This window comes from Aedes aegypti, chromosome 3, assembly GCF_002204515.2.
Source record: "Aedes aegypti strain LVP_AGWG chromosome 3, AaegL5.0 Primary Assembly, whole genome shotgun sequence".
In the NCBI taxonomy this organism is placed as follows: domain Eukaryota; kingdom Metazoa; phylum Arthropoda; class Insecta; order Diptera; family Culicidae; genus Aedes; species Aedes aegypti.
In genome coordinates this window covers 390548682-390563122 of record NC_035109.1, presented here as the reverse complement: position 1 = coordinate 390563122, position 14441 = coordinate 390548682, and the positions used below count along the sequence as shown (strand labels likewise).

The 14441-nt window shown below is 37.8% G+C and overlaps 1 protein-coding gene across 3 annotated transcripts in view; it reads right to left on the bottom strand.

Moving 5' to 3' along the window:
* LOC5571620 (calpain-11) overlaps nt 1-13670 on the bottom strand; it is a 307260-nt gene extending 293590 nt beyond the window's left edge. For 2 of the 3 annotated variants that reach the window (XM_021854159.1, XM_021854160.1), the window contains exon 1: nt 12317-13658. The gene's annotated coding sequence lies outside the window, so the exon portion shown is untranslated. Of the gene's footprint in view, nt 1-12316 lie in introns of all 3 variants that reach the window. The other variant, XM_021854158.1, reaches the window with a different exon arrangement.
* Nucleotides 13671-14441: the final 771 nt, after the last annotated feature.

Sequence of the window (14441 nt, the reverse complement as noted above, 5' to 3'; positions counted from 1 at the left end):
AAGTCTGCAGTTTTCACTTTTCTTCGGGTGTTAGCCATAATTACTAAGGGGCCTATACCTACTATGTATGCGGCTATGAAGTCAGCACAGGTCGGTCAGTGACCGCTTCCGAGTATGTAGGAGCCCAGAGGTGCCTCTCGCCACAACGCACCTGTTTGAACCTACTGTAATGCGGTTCACCTGTGCGCGATGCGTTAGTCGCTGTTGTAAGCTACCTCCACCTTGTGGGTAGCGAAGCAGTGACAATTATAAATTTTAATTGTGCTTTGTCGGATCATGGTTTCACACTGACTGCCGCGGCTGCAGACAGTGGTATGTGAGTATTTTTTCGCTGGGTTGGATTCTTCGTGAAATTGTCAAAATTCGAAGTGTTTCGTGCTTTTATTGATATATTCATTCAAATCGAAGATTTAAAGATACCCCTTGTGATTGTCATGAATCTAAGAGATCCCCTGAAAGTATTCCATATTGCATATTGCACAAAAATATTGCTCACACTTTGAACATAGTTTAAAGAAGGGACATTTGTGAGCGGTAAATAAATTGACGAATGGGTTAATAAATATGAGTTGTCAACCCAAATTTGGTGCTAATGTTTTGCCCTCAGAGCGCCGTCATACATAGACTTGAATGCCCACCATGGCAAGAAACCCGCACAAACTGAAGCGCCATTTGGCGAACCAAATACCTATACCGACTAGCGCCAAGCGGCTAGGTCAAAAGTTCAAAACAGCAAGACAGCACCACGGGTATAATGTGCGCCCGCGGCACGTTTGGTCCAAAAACGGTCCTAAAGAAACACTCTCTCGGATTGATCTCCTTTTGCCACATTGTTGTGGCCCGCTGGGTCGGCTCCTCCTCTCGTTTATTTTTCGAAGCCTTCCGCGGATTATGTGGACAAAACCAACCCTCGAAGTCCTAGATTGACAGGCAACGCCAGAGTATGGACGGATTTAGATCGATGATCGTGGCTCTATTTACCTTCAATAGACCAAAAATGCTTTCGCGCCCAAACAATTAATCGTGATTTATAATGCACATTTTTATTGCCCTCTTCACCCTCAGGGGGGTTGGGTATGCGCATGGCGTCGTCGAAAGAAATGAATGAACTGGTAATGGACGTCATCAGTGTAAGGTGATGGATAGTTTGAGGTGAGTTGCTTATGGGCTCCTCGGTTGCACGGGTTGGAAGATACAATTTAATCACACCCTTCGAAGTTATGTAACCTTTTATAACGCTTAGACAAAGGCAAGCAAATCAATAACGATCTGGGACATAGTGACTTATTCCCGAGCAGTAAAATATAGCTCGCATTTTTCTAGGCATACAATTTTTCGGAATGATTCCATAATTAGATATTGTTCACTAATGCACGTGTTGTCTACACCTCAATTTGGTATCAAATATATTATTATCTTTATTATTATTTGTCATTATTGAAGAGGCTTACTAACCAGTCTCGAGCCAATAATTTCAATACAGGGAAAACTTATATTTTCATAAATTTTTCATTGAGTTTCCAAAATGTTTTTATATTTTTGGGAATCCGCTTATCATTTAAAGATCCTCAAAGGGGGTCGAAACACCAAGGAGTTTTCGAACTACTGACATAAAGTCTCTAAAATCATTTGCAAAGATGTTGAAACACTTGTTAAGCTATGTTCTGAACCTCATAAGTATCCTTGATAATTAATGATGCAGTACTGCCACGCAGTGTCGATATAAAAACAGTAAACACTGAACAATTACGTATACATTCTAGTGGAATTAAATGGTATAATACTAAATTCGGTTTTTCATCTACTTAATTATATAAAATTATTCATGAAGTTATATAGATTATGGCCTAAATCGAACTGAATAAATCATAGTTCATTTTAACTTTTTGTACGAAGACCTTTCGTTACAAAACAATATTACAATGCTAAAGGGAAGTTTTTGTTATTTTTAACCTAACTTACCTTTAAAACAGCTATGTGCAGAATGCTTCAAATCTTATCTTCAAATCTTCAAATTTTTCCCATTATTCTTGAAACTACAAGAATAAAATTTGGCTCATGCTTAAATACGAGCAAATACAAATTTTCATGTCACTCCCGTAGACTTCGGTTTATATTGTAGACTCAATTACAAATGATCCGTACAGAAATCTACGTTTTTCGACCGGAAGATACTCACTTAGGTTAAATAACGATTCATCAATCCACTAGAATGTACAGCACATGAACGTAGGCGTTCTCGAAAGACCATACAATTTTTGATTCTAATCTAACGATGAGCTAGGCTTATACTACAATCGGAATGATTTGCTGACGTTGATTGATCTAATACAACCAAAACCGAAACCATCTTCTCACAATCGCCAACAGCAGCGCGCAGGTCAATCCGGTCAAAATTCCAAATTCAGACAGCGACTTTACGTGAGATGAACCTGTTAGCGGGTTGGCAGCGTGCGAAAATCTCCCGCTGCCGAGTTCAAAAGATTTCAACTTGTTAGACTCTTTTTTTTTCCTCGACCAGCAGAACAACGGCCCCTCACTCTAAGACTTGGGCTGACATTTGATTGAGTGCCATCGAAAACAATTTCGGGTTCAACTACTGCTTCTTACTGGCAGGTTAGGGTATAGTGCTGTGGTGGGCACTACGCCGCCGCCGCTTCTGTTTGGTTGCGCCAAATTAATCATTTGCACTTGACCACTTTGAAGAGCGACTTCGACTTCACCTATGCGGGCTGAAGTAGTAAAACAATTGTGGGGTTTGTTGGGATTGTTTATTTTGGCTGGAACAGTGGCTTCGAGAATGTTTGCGTGCAGTTTTTTAACGATATTGCTAGCAAAAGTCTAGCATCTTCCGGGTTAGTTTATAATTATGATCCCAGTATAGTGTTTGCAGTAGGAATCATTGCAGAAATTATATAGCATTTATTCTGTACAATGGACCGTTCTGTTTGCTGGTAAGAGTATCAACCAAATGGAGTCCTTGTATGCACTTGGTGGGTGGTTGGTAATGCTTCCTCGAACGCTGAACCCACCAGCTTTCAAACCACCCAGAATTCGGCAGAATGTGTTTTGAAAGTGGATCATGAGTATTACATGTAATAAATACAAATTCTAGTTAGAATTTTATAGTTAAGTACTTCTCAGGGTGTATTTTCAGATATTGTAACGGGAGCATAATAGACTTCTGGAGAAAAATCCTCAAATTCTACCATCAAAGGCGTGGTTTTCAAAGGCACAAAAAATTTCTGCATGAGTTTTTGTAAGAATGTTTTCAAAGATGCCTTCATAAATTTCTCCATGTATTTTTTCCAGGACATTTCCAAGGATAACATGAAACATCCAAGAAATTCACTAAACTCCAAGATGTTTTCAACTAATATTCTGATCTTTCGCCTAAAATTATCATAAGGATTGTTTGATGGATGCACCTTATTTCTTTTAGGGTAAAGTTAAAATGTTTTTGAATAAGTTTGTAAATTCACTCAGCTTTTATCACTTAATGACTATGCCGAACCAAACTTAGAATAATAAAAATCTTGTATCTTTTTTCATAGTTTGTTTTCCACCCTTCGAATGTTAATAAAGTTTGAGTTAATGTTTCAAAATTATTGTACAATGGGTGAAAGTATTTGCATTTACTATTTCGTTTTCGACTAAACATCGTAAGAGTCTCTGCCATGAGATTCTCAACATGATTTAGTGCCATCACGTCACTGGTCAAATTCAATTTGCAACAACATTAAAAGAAATAGTCGTGATGTGACTTAACCTTCCTTGTGCATTTAAGATCATTTTTGGCCATTCGGCACACTAAATGAGTTGTAACTTTGTAGAGAAAAGAGATAGAAATCTGAAATTGAACTTTTGAAAACGAACATTTTTGAGCTAAGAGGAGCTTTCAGCAACCTCTGGGATTCAGCAGTTCATACGTATGTATAGTACGACAGTTCAAATTTCATGGTTTGTCATTCCAATTTACAAGAGCATCAAGAGGACCAACAACTAAATTTGGCCAGATTTTTTTGGAGTATTCCAAAACCGGACCGGTAGGGTGTGATGTGGACATTTTTAGACCATCATATAGTTTCAGCATGCGACGGCTCAAAATACACGATTTTTCATGCAGATATAAATTGACAGCATGCCTTTTTCTGGTGATACCTCCTTGCTGGAACAGAGCCTGTATCTCAGCTTTTGAACACTAAGCACTTCCACAGTTAATAACGGAGAGTTTTGACATATGACCGTTTTTGCATTTGTATATCATGTGGCAAGCACGTAGATACTCTCTACCTCTATATTTCCAACCCGGAAAGATCCTTGACCGTTGGGATCTGAACCCCTCAATTTGGGCCTGCTGAAAAGCAGCACGTTCACCGCTTACTGCCCATAACTCCATATTTGAACCATTGGACAAAAGTAGTTATCAATATCAGTCATATCAGCTGATGACTGATATAGTAAAACTATTAATATCACTTACGAGCTATCAATATCACTTTGATTTGAAAACCAAGAGCAGTGATGCGACAGCGCACTCTTGATCATAATCACTGCAGAATAGGTGATCACGTGGTTATTATCCATGCTATAGGGTGTCCCAGAAAGTATGGACACGACTGAAAAATCTGATTTTTACACATTTGATTACAGTACCCATCAAGTGCGATTGTTTAATGAATAATTTAATTATTAATCTGTTAATTACGTAACATTCCTTTGAAGCATCTCTTATCAGTTCTGCACAAATCGCATTATTTTTGAGGGACTTTATTTTACAAAAGTTGTCCTATGTCAGAAAGTGCGTATGATAAAAATCTGAAAAAATATATTTATCTGCGACGATATGATAATTAATCGGACTATCACTTATTCAATTTCAAACTTAAGCATGTAAAATTTGCATTGGGACTAAAAGTTTGATTCCAGCAGTGGTCGATTTTAAAACGGTAGAAAAACAAATCCTTATATTTCGTAAAAACATGAATGAGCCATATAAAATTTTAAACAAAAAATTATGTAAAACATCCATGATACATTGTACTTGAGCTCATCACGGCGAAAGATTTTGATAAAAACATATTTTACTATTTATTTTCCACAAAATTCAAAAGGTATGTTCTGTGCTGACCAGATAAGAATTGATTTTCTAAAATCAAAATTTCCAATGTAAACGATTATTTATTCAAACATATTTATCACAGGTGCTGGATGATATAGCCTTTAGAAAAATACAAAAAATATAAATTTATTTGATTGTTTGGAAAAGTACTATGATTTTCATTATCAAAGTCGTGCCCATACTTTCTGGGACACCCTTTATTAATGTTTTTCAGTGATCAATACATAGTTTCAATCCATCTCTACAGCACTCAGCCCTGTCGTCGTATTTTTTTGTATGCTCTTGATTTTTTCCTAGAAACTCTTCCGAAAATTGTCGATCGTACATTTGTTCAGATTAAGTTAGCTTCAAGTTACTCAAAAAATAGTAGAGAAATGTGTAGAAACTTATTCAGCGATTCTTTTAGAATTAAGATTTCTAAAGATTTCTCCAGAAACATCGCATAAATTGCTCCGGAAAATCTAGGGACTTTTCCCACAATATCACCATTAATTCTCCTTGAAATTTCTCAGCCCCTTCCATAAGGATTCTTGCAAAAGTTCCTCATAAGATTCATTATTAGTCTGTCTATACAACCCTTTCGTAAATCCGAAAAACCATCATTACTAGCTTTCTTTTTAAAATATTCTTCCGGAAATGTTCACAGAGTTCGTCTAAGATTTTTCATTGAAGTAGAAGTACTTTATTAAAAAAACACAAGATAATTTTCTTGAAACAGATTTTCAAATAGACTTTTCGAGAGATTAACATCTCATTCAAGGAGGCCCTCGACAATTTTCTTCAGAGAATCTATCAGGAATTTTTGCTTTCTTCACCCCTTTCATAAATTCATCCAGCAGTTTCTTCAAGAACTTCTTCCAGTTCTACAGAGATCATACTAGAGATTCATTTATGTCTTCGAGAAGCTAGAAGGTGTTATCCAGGAAAGAAAGAATTGCTGCAGGATTTTCATGAATTTTCGTATCTAGAAGAATTTTTAATGAAGTTTACTGTAATTACAAAATAGAACCCACTTTTAAAAATAACCGGAATATGGATTTTTAATCGAGGATTTCCTATCGTCAATCAACGTTATTAGCGCAATACTTGACATGATGAAACCTTCCAATGCAATACAACTGAAAAATCTAGATTGATATCCTACAGGGCGTTGCAATACTCATGACCTCGCAAATATTTATATCTATGTTTATATATATTCACCTAGAACACCGAGACACAGCTAGAAAATTTGGATTAAAGTCATGCAGGGTATTAGCATGCTCTTGACTTCGCAAATTTACATGATATAAGATCGAAAATCACCAGGGCGTTGACACAGCTGAGAAATTTCGATTAATGTCCTACGGTGCGTTTACATGTTCATGACTTTGCAAAATCTACGTGAAAAAATGCAAAATACTCGTGGGCGCTGATGCAACTGGAAAATTTGCCTGAAGATTGATGTCCTACGGGGCGTTAAACTACTCATAACCTGGTAAGTTTATATTTACATTTTTATTTATTCATCAGGACGATATACAGCTCATGATCTCTTTATGATCTACGAGTGATAAGGTCAAATACTCTAGGGCGCAGATACAACTAAATAATTAAGATTGATGTACTACAGGGCGTTAAAATAATCATGACCTTACAAATATTTATATTTATTCTGTATATACTACCGTGAATCGCAACTCAGTCCCATCTACATTTTCGTCAAAATTGAGTTGAGTTCAGTTTTCAACATGTCTTTCAATGCTCTTTCAGCTGGTTTAATGAGATAATATGATTTGTTCGGAAAAAGTATGAAAAAAACAGCAAGTCAAATTGTCCCATAATTAAAAGTAACCGCATATCAGTCCCACTACAGACTTTTGCACCGTGGAACACAAAATTGTATCTTGTTTTGATCATTTTTATATTTTTCTCGGAAAGATATCGTAGTGAAAAGCAAGTCGTGAAAGTTTCATTAAGATTGGAAGATGTTTCAATCCTCTGGAATTTTTTGAATATTTGTATGGAAAACGAGTTTGAAAACTTCATTGCCCATTTTCTCAATGCCTACTTTTTACAGATGGGACTGACTTGCGATTCACGGCAGTATAGTTCTCATGACTTCGCAAAAATCGACGCAAGATAAGATCAATATTCACCAAAGCGTTGATACAGCAAGAAAATTAAGATTTATGTCCTGCAAAATCTGAGAAAAGATTCTTAGTCGTTGACTAAGGGCGACTAAGCAGGACGACACGATTGACAGTCAACAATATTGTACTTATAAATTGGCATTTTATGTGCTCAATTTAAGGCCAAACTTTACCCATCAGTGATATCCATACCAACATATTTTTAAGATAGTTATTTTTTTTTTAATAAATATCTTGAACCATAGTCTATCGCCATGGTGATGGAGTAGACAGTATGATGTCATATCAATATAGATTGATCCAGTATAGTACAGTATAATATCATATCAATATAGATTGATCCGAATTGTATCGCAGTCAGTCTGTAAAAAATCAGCAAATTGTAAGCGTTGATAATGACAGTGAACAACACTGGTACTGCCCATAACTGCATATTTGTAACATTCGACAAAAGTAGGCATTGAGTAAATGGGATACCAAGTTTGTATTTTACTGCAGTATGGGAGGAAACTAAAATTTCAAAAAATCATTAAGAATTCAAAAGAGCTTATTTGGGGCTGAAATTTTGTACAACTCATACCGCATATTGGGTGTATAGACAGAAAATAATTCTGATAGAAATTTCGTTGCTACTACATTATGAGGCTCATGTATAATCTCAATGTGACTGTTATGCGATTACATTTGCCAGTGTGACAAAACAACTTGGTATTTTCTAGAACAAACTCACAGATTTTAGAAAGTTGAATGAAAGTATTTATCATTTGATGACTCTCCCCGGTATTAACTCCAATTTGTCAAAAATGTCGAATGTGACTGTTATGCAGTTATGAGCAGGGTAGTCCTTGAATAAATGGAATATCAAGTGTGCATTTCATTGCAGCATGGGAAGAACTTCTAAAAAGAACAAAGAACTCAAAACTGCTTATTTGAGGCTGAAATTTTGTGCGGCTAATTTCGCATTCCGGGTGAATAATCGACATTTTATCGCTGGCATATAATAACTTTTGGCATGTTCAAATGGGGCACCAGCGTTTCTTCAGGAAATCCACCAGAGATTCCTCCAAGAATTCCTCTCGAAATATCACCAGAGACTCTTTAAGACATTTATTCAGGAGTTATTTCAAAAATTCCCACAGGGATTCTCCATTATAATCTCTACCTTAACCCCTACAGCGATTTGGTCACTAGGTATTTTGCCAAAGATTCCTCCAGGAAGAACTTTTGTTCGCCATGATACATTTTAGACCGGATCCGATACGGTTCCAAGAATATCTTAGCAATTCCTCCAGAATTATCTCCAGAGATTTGACAAGAAATTCGTCTAATTCGTCGATTCCTTTAGAGATTTCGCAATTAATTCCTGGAGGAATTTCTCCAGTGATTTTTTCATAGATTTATTCAGTCTAATTTTTAATAGGATTATTCCAGGCATTTCTCCAAAGAAACTTTTGAACGTGTTTCAGGAAGTCCTCCACATAAGCTCTGGAATTTCCTCGGAGGGTTCTGCAGGGAATTTTCAAGCGATTTCTTCTGGTATTCCTTCATAGATTCCTCTGGAAACTCATCCAAGGTTTCTTGCAAAGATATCTTTAGGGTTTTCTCCAGGAATTTCTCGAGGAGTTACACAAAGACAATTTCCTCAAGGATTACTCAAGATATTTCTCCAGCATTTCCTCCGAGGATTCCTCCATGGATACATACACAGATATTCCCAAGTAGTCCTCTCAAGATTCTTCCAGGAAATATTCCGGAGGTTTCTTCCGCTCCATGGATACTACCAGGAATCTAGGTATTCTACAATTCACAAATTCTTCAAGATTTTGTTCCAAGTGTTCTCTACAGTTACCATGAAAAAAATCGCTACTTGACTTACTTAAATGATTTGTCCAGATAAGGATAAGTCCAAGGAACTTCTCCATGGATTCGTTTTGGGCTTACAAAAAATCCTCAGGGGATTCCTCCGAAAATTCCTCTTAAAAATTCCTTCAGAGATTCTCCCATGAAATCCTGCAGGAATTTCATCAGAAATTCAATTTTTGTAAGAATTACTTCAGCGATTATATTAGGATCATCTCTCCAAAAATTCCTCCAGTAAAAGCTTTACATAAATTCATTTTGGAAAATCTCCTTCAGAGATTTCACCTGGGATTTTTCTAGGGATTATGCCAAGAGTTTCTCCAGAAAAATCTCTACAGGGGGTTTTCAGGAATTTCTCTACGAATTTCATCAGCAAAATCTTTCCATTGATTTTTTTTGGGAAACCTCCAAGGATTCTCCAGGAAATCTTCCAAATATGCCTCCTGGAGTCCTTCAGAGGTTTCTACAAGAATTTTTCCAGAGACTCCATCAGGAATTTCTATAGTAAAATCACTGCAGCAATTCTTGCATAGATTTGTTCAGCTTTTTCTTCAGGAATTTCAGAGAATCGACTGCATATTTTAATGAAATATGATTTTCTTCTACACAGTCTTAATTTTAAAGAAGCCGTTGAAAAAATAAAGACTGCGTAGCCGAAAAGCATACTGGATTCTCAGGAATCCCTCCATGAATCCTGCAAGAAGTTGTCCAGGAATTCGTCCAGGATTTTAGTCGGGGATTCCTCTAGGGATTACTCTAGATTTTTTTCTAGAGGTTCCTCCAGGGATTGATCCAGGAATCCCTCCAGAAACTTATCCAGGGCTTTTTTAAAACACTTTTTCAGGAAAATAGTGGCTAGAGGAATCTAAAAATATTACGAAGGAAATCCTGGAAGAATTTGTATAAATTTAAAAAAAAGAAGAAATTTCAAGGGAAATCCTTGAAAGATTACCTGAAAAATCCTTAGAATAATTCATGTAGCGATTTTCTTGGAGGTTACCCTGGGAGAATTCCTAAAGAAAACTATTGAAAAATCCCTATATGTATTCATGAAGTTATATATTCTATAAAATATGAATGTATATTTTCTATATGAATTCCTGGTGGAATCTCCGAAAGAATTTATGGAACGATCTTGGAGGAAATCTCATGAATAATGCCTAGAAGAATCTCGTGAAGACTAGGGTAATTTGCCCATTATTGCGGTATAAGAACTAAACCCTCGTTAAAAATCGAAACTTCAATTTTCTATGAAAGCTTATAAAATTCCCAAGCTGAACCAAATGAATGCTTTCACAATTCAACGATTTTGATCGTTGGAATAACACAAATTGACAATATGAAGGGAGCATAAATTCCATGCTCGAACATTGTGTAGCATTGAATATCTACTGAATGTTATAAAATATCTGATTTTTTTCTTATACCGCAATAATGGGACGGAATGCCACAATAATAGGACAAAGGAAGTACTTCAGCTTTATGTAAAAAAAATGTATGTTTGATTTCAAAATTCATTTTCACCTCACTTTACTCCAGATAAAGAATAGTTTCAACACTTCACATCGCAAAATACTACAATGTTTTGGTTTTTGAACACTGAAATACTATTTAAATTTCAACACCTTCCTTAGGTTCTCCATAGTAGAACGGATACCCTACTGATTTCTTCTTTATTTTTTTCGAAATCCATAACACAAAGATTACGAAGCTTCTTTGCGAAAAGAAGAAGAATTTAGACCAGAAGATGTTTTTCAGAAAGTATTGAAATTACACAATTTATGTATTGGGCTAGCTGCGAATCATACTCAATTTTGTGTAGCTTCGTTTAATCTTACATCGCAAAAAAATCACATTCAGTAATAGGGTAGATGTACCAATAGTGGAGGTACTAAGCACGATTGAACTTAATTTAACCGCCTAAATTCAAGAAGCGCAATTAATGTATATGTTTATGTTGTAACCGGAAGTAACGACCTGAGACGAGACTCACGAAGACGGTCTTCTTTTTCTGTGATTGCTGATTTTTTCTTATTCCACTTTGTGTTCATACCAATTATGCGCATGCTGTTCAAATCCTCACATGAACCTCTCAGCAAAAAATGATTGAGTTTGCATCACATTGAATCATAAATAGCCGTTTGAGTGAAATTTCATGCCAGCAAACGTAGCAGACATTAGAAATAATTGATCTTCTGCTAAGATTTATCAGCAACTTTGGAAAAAACTTCTCCGCCGACTGAGGTTTTTAATAATAGTTTACTATGAACACAATACTTTTCACTTTTTCAGCCAAAACGGTGGGCTGCATTTGACGTTTTGTGAGAGGGGAATCTGGGCTGCATATGACGTTGATATTTTTCCTCTTCGCGAGTCTCTCTCAGGTAACGACCATTGACTTAATGGGAAAAATGATTTCATCGCAGTAATCCATAGTATGTCAGTGAAAAATAATACACTGTTCCTTTAGTTGTGGTATATTTTTAATTTGTGTTCCTATAGTTGCGGAATCCGTGGGTTTCTCATGGAATCCTCCACTATAGGAACACTTTACCGCAATTATTAGTACAAGCAAGTAAAGTTTTAGCTATTTTAGTGATATTTCATCAGTGTTAAAGCAATTTAAACGTTCTTTTCAGCTATTCCGTGTATCAACAAGCCAATACGTCGATTGGCAGTGTCGGTTCTGTGGTTAATGTAATCAATGTGTTAAACTAGCGGGCTTGCAACTAATCCGATTGTATGCAACTTCACTTGTCACAAGATTGTACGTAATAGCTGTATTTTTCTAACGACTACTTCAATATTTCTAATCTTGAATTGTTGACCTTTGATTTGTACGACACAAATTGCGTCATCTTTTACTTCAAAATTTACAATTCAACTAACCCATGAATCGCAAATGTCATAAGTCTTCAAGAGGAACATTCACTACCGTACCATCCCGCTTCAAGTAATCACCAAACACGCAATCACACAGAAATAATATTCCGCAACAAGCCCAATCCCATTATCATCATCATCGAATCAGCCAGACGGCAACATTTGAAGCACCCTTCACAATCACCCCGGCCGATCTTGACCTCGACTCAATCAACCCTGCAAATGTCTACGTTTGACTGTATCGTAGAGGCGATACAGGCTCCCACGGTTACCTACTGCTTAGACCTATACACTGTTGCCTTGTAATTGTAACACTCACTTGATGATAAATGATGATCGTTCAGCATTCGGCTTGCAACAACTTGGAGCTCACCGAAGCGCCGCTGCCGCACTTTGTCGATAACAATCAAAATATCCACTTTGGCACGAGATTACACCGACCGACCACCAATTGATGCTGCTCGCGAACACCTTTACGACGGTTGCTGAACGATCCCACGTCCGAAGGTCGTAAAATGGGTTGTTGGAGATAATCTTCCTTCCCAGGTGCAGAACTAATTCTTCTTTCTTCCTTCACCGAGCTTCCAGAACGGGGTTGGATCACAACGAGCAAAGCACACCATAGATGGGAGATACGGTCAACACTGATTCAAACTCTTCCTCGTGGGCGCAGTTTCTTCTTGTTCTTCTGGCTGATGAGTTGAATTCCACTGGCGCTCTCCGGTGCTGTATTGTAATCTCTTCGTTTTATGAGATACAGTTCTTATGAGGTCACTTCCCTATTCCGAACCGTTCAGTCTTTCCCATTCGGGAAATTAGTATTTGAAACTCATAGAAACCATTACACGATCGCCTTACGGTAAAGATTCCAACCAGCCGAGGAGCATTTTAATATTCCGAACAAGTTATTTATTGTTTACCCAGTCCCCGATTCTCCTCAGGGACTTTGATCCCGTCAGCGGCAGCCCATTCAGAAGGCATTCAGTCCTCCTCGGGTAACTGCACACGTAAACAGAATTTATGCTGCACCTTATGTCCCTCTGTCAGTCGACGGCAATCCGCTGTACTGTCCGCATATATATATTTGTTTAATTCGCTTGTTCTTGTCCCGTTTTATCTATTTAATAAAAAAGCTCAACCGTAGGCTCGATCTATGAGTGGATCCACTCGTCGAGTAACTTGCTTCTTCTGCAACAGCCCCCAAGGGTCTTAAGATAATGCGGCAATTTCTTCCTCCTCCAAACGACCATTAACGGAGCAAAAACATCTCCTACAAACAAACAAGTCCTCTAAGGCCGTCCCGTTTATCAGCCGTTTAACATACTTAATTCGATTTATTTTATATTTTAATGCCGTTTTTGCACTTAATCGGCCGCGCACTTTCTTCCATTCTGTGGATGTAGCCTTTGATGTGCCTCACTTCCCCATCCCCATGGGCCGAGGCTTCTAATTAATGGGGAAATCGCACCGCACGCCCCGTAAAATCACTCGCGTAGAACTCTTTCCCTCCCTCACGAACCAGCTGATCGACCACACGATCGTTCTGCTGTTATTCGTTTATTCCTCTTTCGGCAGCACTTTCTTTGCCCGGCGACGAAAACCGCTCACGTGACTTGTGGGGATCCCGCGTGTGTTCACTCGTCAAACGTTGCCGCAAGACTGAGGCGGACACTCAAAGCTCCAACGTTAGGCAGCCCCCCATCGGATCGGGTGGTCGGCGTTCGTCAGGTGAGCCCCAAAGTTGAGCTCCCGGGTTGTGATGCGACGCCGGGCTTTGTGGGTGAATTCATTCATAAAGTTTACGCGTGAGTGGCACCTGGATCGAGCGTCGTCGATTAGGCGATGGCTTGAGGATCGAAGGTCAATGCTCAATCAGCTGTTTTGGTGGCGATGGTTGTAAGACTTAGGCGCGCTTTTTCTTCAGATCCATTGAGCGGCGCGGGCTCATGCCAATATGTAAATCATGCGATAAGAAATCGTGGGGAGAAATCTTTCGAAGAATGTTGTTTTCATGTGGGGTCCATACACCACGAGGTCATTAATGGGGATAGGGGTAGGTTTTTCTGGCCAAAGACCACGATTCATTCAAATTTTAAAACTTTTGTCATGGGCAAAATACCACGAGGGGGAGGAGGTGGGTCTGGAAATCAAAATAAATAAATGCCCACGTGATTTATGACAGTCTTTTGCAGTTGATAGGGGGATTGAGGGCATCATGAACACACCGGGCGAAATGGTCTGGGAATATACATATTTCACCAAAATGTTATAAGGTACCCCATGGCAAGTTAGACCTTCCGTCATATCTTATCTAGGTTTTTCAAGGGGGTATTCTTTTAGAAAGTTAAAGATATAATGATTCGGAATGAAAAATATTGTCACTTTTATTAGCATTTATCCCATGTAACAGTTGTCAATAGAGCGTCAATTTTAACTTGCATAAT